This window comes from Helicoverpa zea, chromosome 15, assembly GCF_022581195.2.
Source record: "Helicoverpa zea isolate HzStark_Cry1AcR chromosome 15, ilHelZeax1.1, whole genome shotgun sequence".
Classification (NCBI taxonomy): Eukaryota; Metazoa; Arthropoda; class Insecta; order Lepidoptera; family Noctuidae; genus Helicoverpa; species Helicoverpa zea.
Window position 1 is genome coordinate 3,124,268 of NC_061466.1, and position 16,759 is coordinate 3,141,026.

The window sequence follows — 16,759 nt, forward strand, 5'->3', positions numbered from 1 at the left end:
GATGTTGGTAACAAGGTAACTTGTTATGACGCCTATACCCACGGCTGTTATACGTTTACAGAGAAAAAAGGCTGCAGATGCAAAAATTAAGATATAGGTAGGCTCATGGGGAACCATGATGAATTAATTTAGCCTTGTTATAAGGAATGTTCTGAGATTCTATTGCCTACATCTAGTCATTTTCTTTAATATACAGGGTTACTGGTAAGTAGACCGCATCCTTTCATGAGGTGATAGTATAGGTCAATACGGACAAATTTGACCATGGCATACACTGGGCAAAAGTTAACCCGTTTCAAGATAATCGAATTTCAAGATCTCTTCTTAAAAAGTCGTCTAGGTACACGTATACATTTTTATCATTAGTCAAAAGTCTCGTTTTTGTGTGTTTTTGGATAGTAGATGAATCACTTCATAATAACAAACCCTAAAACTGTACAAATCACAGAGGAAATTATAGCGAACAGCAATTACTTTTTTAGTAGCTATTTTCTCAAAAATAGTACTCTTCATTTTTGGTGCAGAATACTTAAAAAACATCTACATTTATCTAGCTATCCAATAAGGCACAAAACACACAAAAATCCGCAAAAACGAGACTTTTAACTAATAATCAAAGTTATACGTGTACCTAGACGATTTGTTAAGAAGAGATCTTGAAATTCGATTATCTTGAAACGGGTTAACTTTTGCCCAGTGTATCCCATGGTCAAATTTGTCCGTATTGACCTATACTATCACCTCATGAAAGGATGCGGTCTACTTACAAGTAACCCCGTATGTAGCCACTTCCCTTGAACGAGTCGATTGTAATGAGTTATTAAGAATTTTATGTTCGCAACAGCGATAAATCACTACTCTACTATCCACATTGCATCGTAAAGAACATTGCACTGCGATACAATGGCTGCTATGAACCGTGAAAAATCCCACGGCTCATTTCTCATCTAATATATATAAACAAACACATAGCTCAACCTATCAACCTTATTTACATTGACAATACAGTCGGGCGGCGACCTCGTGTTGGGGAAAAACTCGTTTCGCGTTCTTTGATGGGAAATGTGACGTACCTGGAACAAAAGTAATAGATCTATTATAGACATGTTATTTTTACAAAGAGTACGTTCTAGTTTTAGGAGACAAATACAAAAAGGTACGTAGATAAAACGTCTAACAAAAGTGTGTCATATCATACGAAAGGTAAACTGATACTCTAAGAGTTTTGGGTCCTAAAAAGCTGGAATATCATAAAACCCTATATTTACGTTCTTATTCTGATCCCAGAAAAAACCTTAAAAAGCTTATCGAGTAATTCTGTACAGGTGAGGAGGCAAACAGAGCTGTAAAACGACACGTAAAACCTTTGCATGTTTTCAAGGGCCCAATTCGCACCTCATATTTTATCAGAAAAAGATAACAGCGTCCACGTGCCCTCATATTGTAATATTGGTACAAAATGTTGTTCCGTCAGGAAGTCAATCATAAAGATAAAGCGGTTATGCACAAACGATCCTGTGAATTGCCACACAGCGTTCCGTCCACGCGGAGCGGTGACCCACGCACACACGTCATCAAGCCAATCCGACAACTTTATCACCTCGTAAACCGACCGGGATACGTCACATGTTAATTACCGTATTTCAAGCTAAATGCACGAATTAATTTAATATTCATTGAGTCCCATATCCGTGGCCATCAAATCCCAGTACCGTGATACCAATGCTCGGATAGCATTAAAGTGGTTGGCACAACCGCAGACACGTTTAACTCTAACGTTGCTTAATTGTAACTGCTATACAAACTCAGCAAAATGCAATCCAAATACTACTAGTTTCCACTTTCTGGTTAACGAGATTACGAGAACTATTTACTAAGTACACCTCGTAATACTGTTGGCTTTTTTACACCAGAATTACTGTTTAAACTTCTTTGGTCACGAACTGGCACGAAGTTGATAGTTGATCACTAATAGTACAAAATAGGAAGAAGCCGCTAAAAATTCGATAAAATAATAATCAAATGATATTCGTTATTGATATAAACAGGGTGACAGACATCCGTATTTAAGTGGTATTTATGTAAATATGTCAAAGTAGACTGGAGTCGCAGCGTCACGAGATTAACGATGTTCCCGCCTCGGGCGACGTGTAACCCTCAACATGATACTACAAATATATTAAACGTTCATTTTATCAAGCATGGCTGCCTGCATGTGCACACAGAAAATTGATATTGTTAATTAAAATATAGGTAGCTATTTTTAATGCATTAAGTTAATTACCTGCTGATGAACTCACACTATGAGTATAAGTAATTATGAGATCCTTTTTGCCTGTGATTCACTGAATTCAAGGAAACCTACTTTTACATAATTATTTCCTAAGGTTGGCATAAAAAGTCAAAATCCACTAACTACTGAAGGAAGAATCCTGGTTAACGATTATTTTCTGAGAGTTTTTTCAAAACGAATTAAGAAATATATTCTTCTAAGTTCCGTTCATGGTACTTAGTGTAGATATAATGAGTCAAAAATATAGCATTATGTTTCGCGTTATAGTTACACAATGCGGCTCACCTAATCCAGAGCTTAGTGTCGCTACTCTGTTCATACTTAAGCTCTTAATAATCGGGTGACGTCACATCTAAGACGTCCTCGGTCTTAAACAAGAAATTATTATGAGGATGAGTTTGCAAGAACTAAGATCTATGCCATACTCAGAGATACAAGCGATTAAACTAACTAAATATAGAGTAAGTTCCTACTAAGATCGCTCTTGAAAACAATTGCAAACCAACTGCTATTGTTAAAGACCTTGGTATTGTTAATTTGAGCTACTTTCAAAAAATAATGTTTATTTAATTTAAGTTGTTATGATCGATGCAATAAAGTCCTGCTGACATGAAATGATGAAACACATACTCGGATATTTGACATTAATGTAATATAACACAGCAAGTTTTCTCAAAACGGCCGCATCCTATCCACTTTATAGGTCATTTCATTTATTCCATTCACTTATTTCCGTCGAACGGATCTTCTGTTACGACCGATTGAGTTTCACAAAATAAACCTAATTTTATCTGAACAATACGATGTTTCTTTTCAATTTAACAAATTAAACTGTTCGCTCAAAGAAGCCGGATAATGCGTGAAAGATGGCGTAGCGACGAGACTCGTGCACTTGACAGCCCAAAACTTGGCGAGTTCGTATTCCGATCATGGATATTTTCACTTAATTTTTTATTATACAAATAATTACTGCGCACTTTAGATCCTACAATTTGGAACGTGATTATATTTGCATAATAAGTGCTGAAGGTACGTTGCATAACAAACTAGTGATTTTAACGGGCATTATAGGTATAAAACCGCGACGGCTTTATTCAATAAAATATGCAGGTGACAGTGAAAATATTAATTTATTTAAATATGCACGAGAATCGAACGATAATAATGTACTTATTTTAAATTGTGCTCCGTTGAAACTGAAATATAGGGTGAAGTTTATAATTTTCCAGGTAAAATTTCCTGATTGCAGTACGTTGTCAGCATTTCTTTATACTGAACATTTGCAGTCAAATGAATTTTATGCAATTAAATCCTAGTTCAGACGGAGCGTACTACCTGCCACTACAATTGCCCACCTGAAGTAAACTTGTTACTAAGCTACTCGAAGCTTGTTACGAGTCACTCGCTGTTGTTGTAAGCTGCATTCGCCGCGCGTAGGCACTCCGTTTACCAAATCGCAGCAGTATACGTGTGACCAAGGCTTTAAGGTCTAAGGTAATTGTAGTACAAACTTAACATGTAGTTCTAATTGTCCTGGAAGAACCCTTTCAAGTTGATTTTAGTGACAAAGATTAAGGGGAGAGTTAATACGAAGCCATTACAGTGTTAATGGTACCTGAAGCTGAGATGAACAATATTAAGAATATCCTCTATGATTGATGGCAGACAATTAATCATAATTGAACATCAGCTGCAACAAATTATGTAGGGTCGTAACTTATCGTGGCACTGAATAAACAGTTGCCAGCAGTGATGAATTTCGAATGTAATAGATGTTTTATGTTTGGTACCAGTTCATAATGCCATCAATAAGGAGGCTGACTGGTATGAGAATGAATCTCAATGTAAGGAAGACCATAATGATGATCAGAGAAATGGCTTCATGAAACATGAGATATCCTCACCGAATGCCTACATAATTCTTAAATGCAAACGCAGTGTGTAAATAGAAAATAATAACTGCTACCAAGAGTACTTATGTAAATGCGAATATAGCGTATATAATTTTACACCGATCCGTATAACAAGCGTATTAACAGTTACATACAATTACATAATAAATTCGTGCCGACTTGAATTTACTTGGTTAATTAGTCTCAGTCGACGATACACAAACCGACTAATAAATCATTAGCCAGTCAATTAACTTAATTTGGGTTTTGTGACACGGCGTCGCCGATTGATTTCCACTTACTCTGCGTAAGGCTGAAGTCACACCTGATATGCTAATGCAAAGTATTTTAGTCGAAAGTTTACTCTTCTGCTCTTAAAACCCGAAAATGAAAGAAAACTTTACAAATATGTCTGCTTTATAATTTCAGTACGAAAGTAACACCATGGAAGATTTTATGCTTGAAAGCAGTATTATTCCAATTAACCCACATAATAATATTACTTTTGAAATAATTAGCCAAAATTATAATTGTTATGACTTCGCTACTCAAATGTTGTTCAAAACTTTATAATTACTCTATGTTTTAAGACCCCAAAACGTCTAAGTGCTCCCAGAATATAAACCATATTTTGCGAATAATGTACGAAGTTTGAGAAAATAAGCCGGGCTTCAAAAAGCCTGAAGGGTGTGCTCGGGAATTGAAAATATTAAGTAAATACCCGTGCACGTACAAACTTTAAAACATTTGCTCCAATAAATCACTAACATCAGATCAGCCTAACCCACTTCGGGCTAGACACTCTAGAGCTAGACAGCTATTTTTAACGTAAGTAGGCTACTTATATTTTTTTCCTTCGCCTACATTCAACGTACTTACGAAACCATATTCAGTAAGTAGACATTACTAAATACGTGCCGGTACAAAAACAGCTAGGTAACCAGCTAAATTGGAAAAAATCACAACTTTCGAAGGATCTAACGATGTACGATTTCAATTTCCAAATTTTGTTGCGTCACGTGTGAAATTATATGACTAACATGGTTTTATATTCACCATGGCTAACACGTTACCACATAATAGATTTAAACTTAAAACGAACCGAGCAAAACTTGAAAGTGTCTGTTTAATTTGTATGCAGAGGATAAGCCGCTGGCGTCATAAAGAGAGGACTCTTACTGCATTGTAAACGTTACCTTAGCAGCGAGAAATTGTTTTATTGTTCAAGTTTAGGAAGCAGTTAAGACAGAAACCATTGGCGTCGTCTCTCCTTCGTTAACGAATAAATGCAAGTTTTCAATAATGAAACTGTTTAACTTCATTGTTTTCAACTGAACTAAATAGATGAAATTCAATGCGTGAATACTCGGAACTATTAGAAAGTCGATCATTAACAAAAGTAAATAAAAAATGCAATAAAATAAAAGGAAATGGAATAGCCATCTAGTTAGTCGTTAGCGTATCAAAAAACAAAAGAGAACAGCTGCCGAAACGAGAAACAGAAAGTCCCTCTGCTTAAATAATTACTGCATTTATCCACAAACTGTGATAACGAACACTACGACAGTTACGTACTTTTACAAATGAACAGATTTCCTTTTTCCGACGTGCAAACTACAGTGCTAAGTTGAAGCCGTCCTGTTTCTAAAAGAAAAGTTTTGAAATAATCGCTGAGAGAACGAGGGAGCGGCAGAACTTCTGAATTAACAGAACTCTTGCCAAAAATGTTGCAACGGCATCTGATTGTACAGGTTTTCTCTGTGGAAGTAAACAATATTCAGGTAGCGGAAGACATGCTTTCACTGCTAAATACTCAACTTTAGTTTCTTACGAGTATTGATGACTCATGAGGTTCAGACGTGACTTGAAATAAAACCGCCTAAATCTACAACATCTCAAAACACTTTTTTTCTATGTTAAGAACCGCCTTCAGAAAAAATCTTTTCAACGAACACGAATTTATCAGTCCATAAATCTCTCAAAAGAAACCAGTAAGCAATTAAGAGAAGGCCACACATTCGGAAGTACTCACAAGCCATAAAGGTCACACAACATTGCATAAGAGACGATGGACGACCACCGCCACGTGTTAGTTTCCTGACCACGGAAAAACAGTCGGGCTGTCGCGTCGTGACAACTCCGAACGTGCCGCGCCTCCCTAACTAGGTTCCCCGGCAACATCGCAAACTGCCTAACTGACTGACTTTAATGAAGTTTGACTCTGCACTGCCGTAGTACAGTGGGCAAAAGAGATAAGTGAGCACCTGTACTAACTTTGCCCTGAATTTTTACAGAATTTTGGATAGTAGTAATATAAATTGGTCGCCTTGTCTAGCGGGTTCATTTGTTATAAAAATATTGTACATACAATATTTCTATGCTTACGTTGCTGACCCGAGGCTTTTTCCCTGCAAACCTCCTCGGGTTCCTTGCCTCCTGTACTCGACGGCAAATTTGACGTCATTAAAGTTTCGTCGGGTTCTGTCTTACTTTAAAAAGCTTTAGTCACTTTTAATATCTTCTCAAGGCTCGGACTTTGCATTCCATTTTGAAAATAATGTTATGATAATTCAAACATTTCGAAAAGCAGACTGAACAGAAAAATCTTTGTTAAATTACGTTTTTCTTATAAATTCAACCTTAAAGTTAAAACAGATGATTTTGAGTAACTATTTCTATTGATAATAATTGAATTTAAATGTGACCCCAATCCAATCCACTCAGAAAGTAATTCACGGCACACCTAAGTACATACATTGCCTCCAGCTCTTAGAATATGATTGAGTATTCCAGAATGCTAATTAGGAGATTTGTTCTCTTAAGATACCGGAGAACTCCCAAATGATGCTATGAATATTATGTGGCAGTGGAGCAGCACCGCATTCTGAACTAGAGCGCAGTTCTCACAACCGCACCATTATTATTGTACAATTTACAACGTTGAACTGGTAAACAAAGGAAGGTGTATTTACGAAGGAACTTTCAGAACGGATGAACAGACAGCAGCCACAACGAACACAAGAATGGTCGAGGTAAATACATGATTCTTTTTGATTTTACGCTAAAGAGCACACGACGTTTGTTGATTGTTTACCGAGAATTCCGCGTTAATCGAAAATAGCTAAGTTTGTTCCGTACCATTTTACAACCGCGACACATTCCCGTTTCTTGGAACTTCTTTCAAGTTGCCAAGGAAACAGTGACAGGTACGCTGAACTGTCTTTGTTCTATAACAAAGTACTTCTGGATCACGTGCACGCTTACACAGTTAAAATAAACGCTCAGTGTCTCACATTAAGATACACTTTTTTACAATCTCATAAATATGTAAGGAGTAAAGCAGCGGACTCGCCGCTCGCCGTCCGCCTTGCGGTGCGACGGGCGCTGGCTACTGTTTTTCTCATACAATTTACAACCGTTAAACTGGCAAACAAAATGCCGGCAGCTTATTTACACGGCGCCGCCAAAAGGAAGTCCGTACGAACGGATGCTACGCTAGTAAAGGAAACAGAAATAAATCACCGAATTTACGACAACTTTCTGAAATGTTATTATTATTTAAAAAGAAAAACAGGTTTTGCAAACAAGCTGGTCGCACCTCGAAAGGTTTTCCCTAAGTGGGCAATTTGGAAAATTAAGCTTTGTTTACGAAACAAACGCCCCGAACTTTTAACTCTGAAAACGGCTGCTGTATTGGAATAACAAACGATGAGTAACAAATGTTGTCTTTGACTCATATTATGCCAATAAGCAAATTACTTTAGCAGAACACAAAAACCGCGAGAGGCCGGAATCCGAACAGATCCTGTGTTTATGTTGACCTAGCAACTTAGGAGTTGTGTAATCCGACAATTTGCCGTTCCTAACTCGCTAACACAACAAAACAAAGCGAACATATTCCCGGAGCTGAAAGGAAGTTCACTCGAAAAGGCAACTAGCTGCGGGGAAACCTTATATTGTTGAATTTATGATATGTTCCTACGCTGCGTTCCAGTTTCTGGGGTCATTCGCGCTGCTATCTTCGCGATATTTCGTTGAAAATAATAACAATACAGATGCGGCCGGATCACCACGTAACGGGACCTATCTGGGGTGCAATTTCATATCTCCCACGTCCGCAAATAAGTTGCAATGGATATACAAATACAAACTGATTGGGATTATAGGCCAATAACTCTGAGTTGTTCGCTATTTGGCTCCGAGCAGCAATGAGGACGGGACGGAATGTCCCAGATAAGTGTTTATGAGCCAATTAGTGGCAAACGAAATGAGGCCTATCGGGCTCAGCGTAAACCTGATAATGGTTAAGATACGATCACGCGCCCGAGAGTGTACTAACTACGCAGACACTATCAAAGAGGCATTTCAAAAGCATCCTATCATCCACGTTATTTATTAGTTTAGCCTAGTTCCATTACACTCATTTGTGATTAATGACATGTTTCGTATCGATATTGGTTTAAATTGACATTAACGACCACCGCAATAGCTGATTGCACATCTATGTAAGAAAAGCTATTAGAACGATATTCTACTTTATTATAATGCCTGACCAACTACAATCTACTTTCTATTTAATAAATGAAAGTGAAAACTATCGGACATTATTTGTAGGCTGCACGGTGCACACACATTAACAAATACAAATATTCAAGCATATGGCAGTGAGTAGCAAGCAACAGTCGTATATTCCACTTCCAACAGTCATAGAAGAAAATATTCAGAGCAAGGAGTTGGTAACATTATCGAAACAATATCATACACGATTGTACAATTAAGTAATACGAGATGTGAGGTAAATCGTAAATCTTAAAATGAGGCGAAATTGTGTAAATGTCGCCTGACTAGATCGCGTGGCGTCCTCGAACCGTGATTGCAAGTTGTTAACTAGGCAAGTTGTTAGATTACTCGTGATCCATTTATAGTGCTCCACTATACTTGACGGATACAGTTAAGACCCAGTTAAGTAATTGTAACTTAGACTAAGTCTATTTCGAATTCAGGGACTGGGGACAACTTTGACGTGAATATGTAGATCCTTATGTTACAATGATGATCATTTAATTTAAGTTTGTTTAAATGCATGTTTTGATTTTCTCAAAATGCAAGAGAAGTTGCAGAGACTTCTAAATCTTACGTTTTTAAAATTGCAGGCATTTCAATAATTATTAGACAGTTCTGTACCATACTCCATGCACCAATTTTACCACAGATCTAAATTGATTTTTACACAACGAAAAAATCCGGCCAAGCGTGAGCCGGGGCGCCGTGTGATTAATGTTCCCGTGCCCGTCAAAGCTAATCTGGATCTGGCAACCTTATAAAGGTGTAATGAAGGTGCCTCGCAATTTGAGGGGCTTTTGAATAGGATGGGAAGCATACATTTTATATGGTTTTCTGAAAAGAGTTTCGAAACGAAAATTACTTCACATAGAAATTTTTCATCATAGTCATCCTCCATGGTTTGACAAAGAGATTTTATGTTTACAACCATTGACTGCAGGCACGTAAAATGAAATTTAATTTACTTACTTTTTTAACTCCCGAAATGTTTGCAAGTATGTAAACGCATAATAATAACTTCAGAGTGAATTCGACGGTCTGGATAGTTACTATTTTATAGTATTTATCGTTATGCAGACCTAGAACATTTTTATTATTTAAAATACCAGTTCGTTAATTGAGAAACTCTTCCTTTTTGAAGTCGGCTACAAATGGGAATGTAAACCCTGGTACTGTTGTTATAACATACCCTGACATTTGTACAGAAATGTTATTTAATTATGTAAACCATGGTTGTTTGTGTTGAGCGCCAAAACGCAATGTTGTGGTTTGTCGGCTTTCTTGTTTATTTATACGTCACACAGGCAAATTGTACTAATTGTCGCTCCGTAACATCTAATCATTATTTCATGGAATCAACGCTATTACATCATTAAACTAATTAAAGGTACAACTCGACAACAGCAAGCATGTATTCAAGTAAATATGTGGTGCTTTTTGTAGAAGCAGAAGTCGAATGCCTAGAAATCTGACACTCACAATCAAGATATTCATAAAATATCATAACAAATTCAGAAGTCCTAAACGTAAAGTACATTTGAATAAAAGCCAACTATCATTGCAAACAGGCTGTATAAAGACTTAATTTATCTGAGTCCCGAGCGGTAAGCCGCGGCCGCGAGCACACAGTTGTGTATTCATTAGCATTAAGGACGGGTTCATGGCTGCTAAGGTTAGTTGCATCAAAGCAGACATTCAAATTGGATTACACTTAAAATACATTGCAGGCGTAAACGAACTAACTCAGGGTGACTCCGCAAGACCTCCCTAAGTACCGGCCCAAGTGGCTACACTAACTTAGCTCACCAACTTAAGGCAAATTGATATATAAAAACAACATTATACTGATGAATACTTCCACGCTAATGCTAAGCATCGGTTCGCGTGCTCGCTTTGTATATTTATGGCTGTCCTCAAATCAGACTTGAATTCAACGTTTTCTGAAACGAATTTACTATTAAACATTTACTTTCCGCGGAATTGAACATAGAATAGAATATTGGTGTTGTTTAATAGTGCAACAACGAGTCAGCCATCCTTTGTAATAGAATGATTTATTTACGAATAACTTCTGCTACTTTTCTTTCACTGTCTTCTCATTATGTTCTTGACAAGACTCGGCTCGTTGCTGAAGTTCCGCGCTGTTTTCTTTATTGTTATTTGAAAAAGATAATTAAGTACATTTCCATCATTAACATCACATTTTTGCTCAACTATACGACATCTTTAAACGTCTTATACAATAGGTAATTTCAAGCTTAAGACGTGAGGAAATATGGTAGTCAAAATATACCGCATTGTTTTTGTAAGTTTTTTTACAGTGATCTCACAGGAAGGTCGAGTTTAGCATGCAGCGACCTCCGTGACAAGCGGCCAAATTGCGGCTTTAGCATAGTTTAGCGTAGATTAGTCAGTTCCGTGAGATAATTGCAATGTACATCGCCGGATCGTCATCAAACCGAAAATAAACAGACATAGCTACGTGGCTTCCGACTACATAATGAGTGATGATACTGGATGAATAAATCACATTTAATTATTGAAGGAAGAATTAAATCATACACTTTGCGGAATAAAAAGTAATACAATGGAACACAAATCAATGCTGCAATGTGATGTTGCTTACAGGATAGAGAATTTACTGAATCGGACGATTTAATAAGTCGAAATAGGATTGTTCTTATAATAAAACTTCGGAGTGTTTTGTATCAAAAATAGAATAAGCTACAAAAATAGCGTCCACACAAATAACTTTTATTGGGCAATTTGCAACGAAGTTATGTCATCAGAAAACTCCATAAATCGGTGAGAGAAACGTAAACGGCCAGCGATTACCGGCCGGTAGACATCTACCGAGACAATAAAACCAAAATATGACAGCTGACAATTTATCACCATTACGATGTAATACTTACTTCAGTAGAGAATTTATTATCCGTTGAAGAGCTGAGGAGATTTGCGGAAGCAGATATTATTACTCAATGTCAAGGCTCTATTCTGATAATAACAAGTTCTTTGTCCTCTGACAACAAAGATAAAATCTTTCAATGAAATCTTTCAGCTCCGCTGCAGCGCAGAGTATTTTAACCGGCTTCTAAAATAGAGCAGATTATGCATCCTTACAGGTTTTTGACAGAGTGTAGTTTGGAACAATAATAGAATTTAAACGTCATGTCTATGTGTGATTAATGAAGGCTATTAATTTTAATAGCGTATTGAATGCGTAGCGTACTATGGACGTTTATGTTTCAACTACTGAGATAACCAATATGTGCACCAGTGCGGCCTCTTATTTAAGTAATTTAGTAATGAGTAAATATGATTACGTAGGCGTTGGAGATTCCTCATTTCATTATATCTTTTTGAGTCGTAATGGATCCTGGCAACAAAAGCGTCTGTTAATTATTTTACCATGGAATAGTTTTACCAAAAGAAATCTCATGTACAGAAAAATCATAATCAGGCCTTCCGTCCCTAACAACAGCTTTGACAAAAAGGTTATCATCTCGTAACGCAAGGTCGCTAATCATGGCAAAACCAGAATAAATGAAATAATGGTAGCTAACCGGTTTGAAAGAATATTTATCACGCTTAATAAATTCTCCATAATCTCCAAAATACCGGTCGGTATACCTACCAGAATTATCTTTCAATAGTAACAGGAACTTTTGATATAACACCATTTACTACTGACTGAAGAAACTCTACTGACTAAAACCCGTAAGTATAATATACCTAGGCATTGTATCATTATGGCGTTCCTCAAGGTTTCACAGTACCCGTATCTTTGAGGCTTCAGTGTCAAGACAAAGCTGATCATAGGTACATAGAGTGATATCAATTGAAGCTTGCTGTTAATACTGAAATACATGTATTGAATAGAAACTTTTGAGTCAATTCAAGTGTCCAAATAGTCATAAATCTTTTTGCAACTTGAAACTGGCTTTTGCAGACCAGGTATTAGTTACAGTCTTATTTTATTCTAGACTTTCAGATCTTTTGACAGATATTAAGACGGATACAATAACGAGGTCAAAACTATAAGGACTTAAATAGGAAAAAATATACGATCATGAGTTACGACATATTATTCTAATTGTAAGCAAATGTAAGTGAACGGCTGACAAGGCAAGGTCAACCGTTCACTACCTTTTAATAAGCACGTTGATTTCACATCCGCATTTTAGTTTTCTACTAGCTGAGCTGACTAAATCGGGGAAATTATCGTGACTTTTGTAAAAATAATCTATTATTTTTATTTAGCTAAGAGCTATTATTTCAGTTGTTAAAGTCTCAAATGCATGCTCTGTTCCTGCTTCAGTAAAAAACGCCATACTGTTTCTTTCAATCATATTGGGAACCCAAGCAAAATCAAAACCCCCTTCAAAGATGGAACAAAACACGAAAGAGAACACTTAAATCGTGACACTGTAACACGAAGAGAACTACGTAACTACCTATGTAGTATTCACACAAAGATTGGACATTCGACACCGTCAGGACGACGCCGGGCCGAAACGTTTATCGACAAAGTTGGACTATACAAGTGCACCCGCCCAGAAAGTTTGAACTTCTTTTACGCAATGCGGCCCCACATAACGCATTTTGTCGCCGATTCATTACGCCCTAGCCGACCGTAAAACTGACCTCTTACAAATGGTGACTATCTACGACTAGTACGATGGCCTGGTGATAAATCTGAGCTTGGGAAAAGAATAGTTAAACCCATTCTATCTCAGATATCTTAACATGAAAGTACTTTTGGAAGAGCTCGTGACTAAGTCAAAGCGAATCGAATGATCATAAGATTAAGTAACGATTAGCGCGATCGTTAAGTGGATGGGTGACCATCTTGTCATGATGAGTTCTTCCGTGTTTCGGAAGGACACGATAAAATGTTGGATTCTCGGTTGTCATCGGAACATCTTTTGCAGTCGTTACGGGTATTCAGAAACCAGAAAGTTTGACAACCACTCTTACCAAGGGTTATCGGGTTGCCCGGGTAACTGAGTTGTCGGCGTCAGATAGGCTATCATACCATGTAAAACACTGGTTCTCAGCTGCATCCGGTTAGACTGGAAGCCAACTCGAACGAAATTAGGTAAAGCCTAGGTACGACGAACCACACATTTCATTTCGTTATTTGAGGTCTTTACCAGTTCTTAGTAGAATTAGGCAATTGTGGGCACTACAATTTTTTCTGGAAGAAAATTAATTAACTGATCATTCGTTGTGAATACGCGGGTCTGTGATGAAAAACTAACATGACGAGTCAGACAGAATGCGGAGAAAAGAAGCACAAGATAACGTGCCTTTGTATCCTTAATTAACAAGAAACTGAGTACCTACATTTCTCAAACAATACAATAGCAGAGACTACGCTTGCTGGTAGTTGGGTTATGTCGATACTAAAATAACACAAGTCCTATAAAATCATGAGGTAGTCATTACGCAATAACGCGTAACACGTCCTTTTAATCGAGCTCAAACAAAAGGCAAAAAAACGAGACCATGACAAACGTTCGACCATGTAGGCACAACATGTTGAATGGCCGTACATCGCGCCACTCGACGATAACTCCACAGATAAACCTGTTACGAAATCGTAAAATACGCATGTGGTCACCCAACAAAAGTAAAAAGCGAGAATTATGAATTTCTTTACGTAACGCCGGCCAAGTGTTATCGCCACGATATCTGACTTTATACAAAGAATTTCACAGTTCAGTTTTTCGCTATAACGACCTTTTCTTTGAAAAAGTAATTCTCAGAACGGTTTTGAGACTGTCGAACAATCAAAGGTCAAGTCGGTTGTCAATCCAGTCGTGAGGAACGTAGTTCATGACAAAATGCCAAAGGTTGCACATTCCACGAGAGCAAAATGTTAGTCCTCAGCTAGGCCAAATAATTTTTCGTCTAAAAGCAATATCCTTTTGTGTTGTAGTCTATATGCCGAATAGTGTTTGTGGAATCCGGGCATTCGACAACGCTGTTCGTCCACATAGCTCTGGAAATAATGTCCGACGATGTATGGCATGTTACAATTTTGACATGGAGAACATATTTGTATCGTAAATTCTGATAAATCGATAGAAACAAAATCTAGATTTTTATCTAGTTTTCGCGATCACTAGATGGAATCGAGAAAAATACCTATAGTTCGGCCATTCAGAGAATGCGTTCCTGACACGTCGCGATTGAACTGACGACGTAACTTTGCAATGGCGTTGCAGTTACGATAAAAATATTTTTGCTGGTTGTTTACCGTTTTAACAATTGAGGAGCATTAAAACAACATTATTATATCAATAATCAATGAATGTTATTACGTCGTCAGTTCAATCGCGACGTGTCAGGAACGCATTCTCTGAATGGCCGAACTATAACTTCTGCTATCCAAAAACAGTGAATAATAAACAAATATGCACAGTATTATATTTAGTTATATAACAACTATTATTAGTTATGAGAATCTAACCAAGCCATCAGACTACAACTCTAGCCTATGACTGATTCTAGTATACTCAATGCAAATTGTTAGTCTATGATGGCCATTTCATATAAACTATAGAAAGAGTCTTATCTCCTAGCAATAAAGGTCAAAATTGTGTGTCAATGAGATCAAGTGGGATGGAGCATTACATGTTTTGTTTTTGCACACATGCCAGTGTTTTGATTAGCCTGTGAACCGTTGAATAGTTGCAGATAGTATGCCAACCATTCAACACATTGTTTCATTGATGTGAACTTCACAGCATCTATTGGGAATAATTAAGAGCAATTTTATCTCATTAGTAATTGATAAGATTCAATTATGTACCTAGATAGATGCCTAGTGGAAGATTATAACTTTCTTTGTAAACAAATTAATTTTAATGGAGTAATGATATCATATTATTATGTTACATTAAATTATTTTTTTGATGATGAATAAAAATACTTTTTCTATCTTTGCTTCTCAGCCCAAATGCTGTGGTTATGCTATATTAGCGTTACACAGACCCCAGAAGGTGAAATCATTTAACTGTTTAGACGTACAAGTAGGGGATAGAAAGAACAATATTTTAACAGGCCTTAACCTGATGAAAGTATGCAAATTTCATGAATGAGCAGAAATACTACAAGTTGTAGCAATGGAAACCATATCAACCTCAACTCTTGAATTTATAAACATTTAAAATTCTTATTATATTCTTTCTGGCAAGGTTTGTTTTTACAGACATTGTATCAACATAAAAGATAAAATATTGTTGATATTTTTAAATGAATGAGTGCAATGGCATTGGGATAAATTACATACTTTGTGTACCAATTAGTCAGTGGTTCTGGTTTCGGTACAAATGTAAGTACTTTATATTCTAATGAATACACGGTCAAGTGAAACAAATGATAATTAGAATGACCGTTTTGGCCTCTGACTTTGTTATCACAACTATAACTTTGCTTTATCCTCATTCAAGAGAATAGAAATACATTGTGTGCGACCACATACTTGGTACACAAATAAATTTCCTATAATAAGTAAATAGCTGGTTAAAAATATTTTTCTGTAGGTATTTGTTGAATTCTGTTTTAAATATTACTAGTGAGGTATTATCTTATAGGATTTAAATGAAACATCATACAAATAGTATCATGTGTGGTCATGACTCATGTCATAGCAGTCAAAATATTTTAACCTGTTGCATTCAACTCTCAGGAATACAAATAAAAATGAAATCAAATATTATGCGTAGTGGTGTAAGTGGTGTAAGTGGTGTAAGACCGGTATTCTGTTACTCTGGCGTTACTTCCTTGATATCAAGAGCAAACAACTTTCGCTGCGGCGGGTGCGCGCGCGCTGCTCCCCAGCTGGCGCACGCGCCGCGAAGCGCACCTCGCCAGTCTTACGCCTCCTTAAACGTTCCACCAGCACTTACACCTACTGCTACATTACGCAAGCCCACCACTATCAGAACCCGGTCAATCACTCAAACAACCAGCCTACGTTCCAACACCACTGTCCACGTAA

At 37.0% G+C, this 16,759-nt stretch overlaps 1 protein-coding gene across 2 annotated transcripts in view; it reads right to left on the reverse strand.

Moving 5' to 3' along the window:
• Positions 1 to 16,759, reverse strand: part of LOC124637160 (furin-like protease 2) — a 194,111-nt gene that overhangs the window by 177,022 nt on the left and 330 nt on the right. The window lies entirely within an intron of this gene.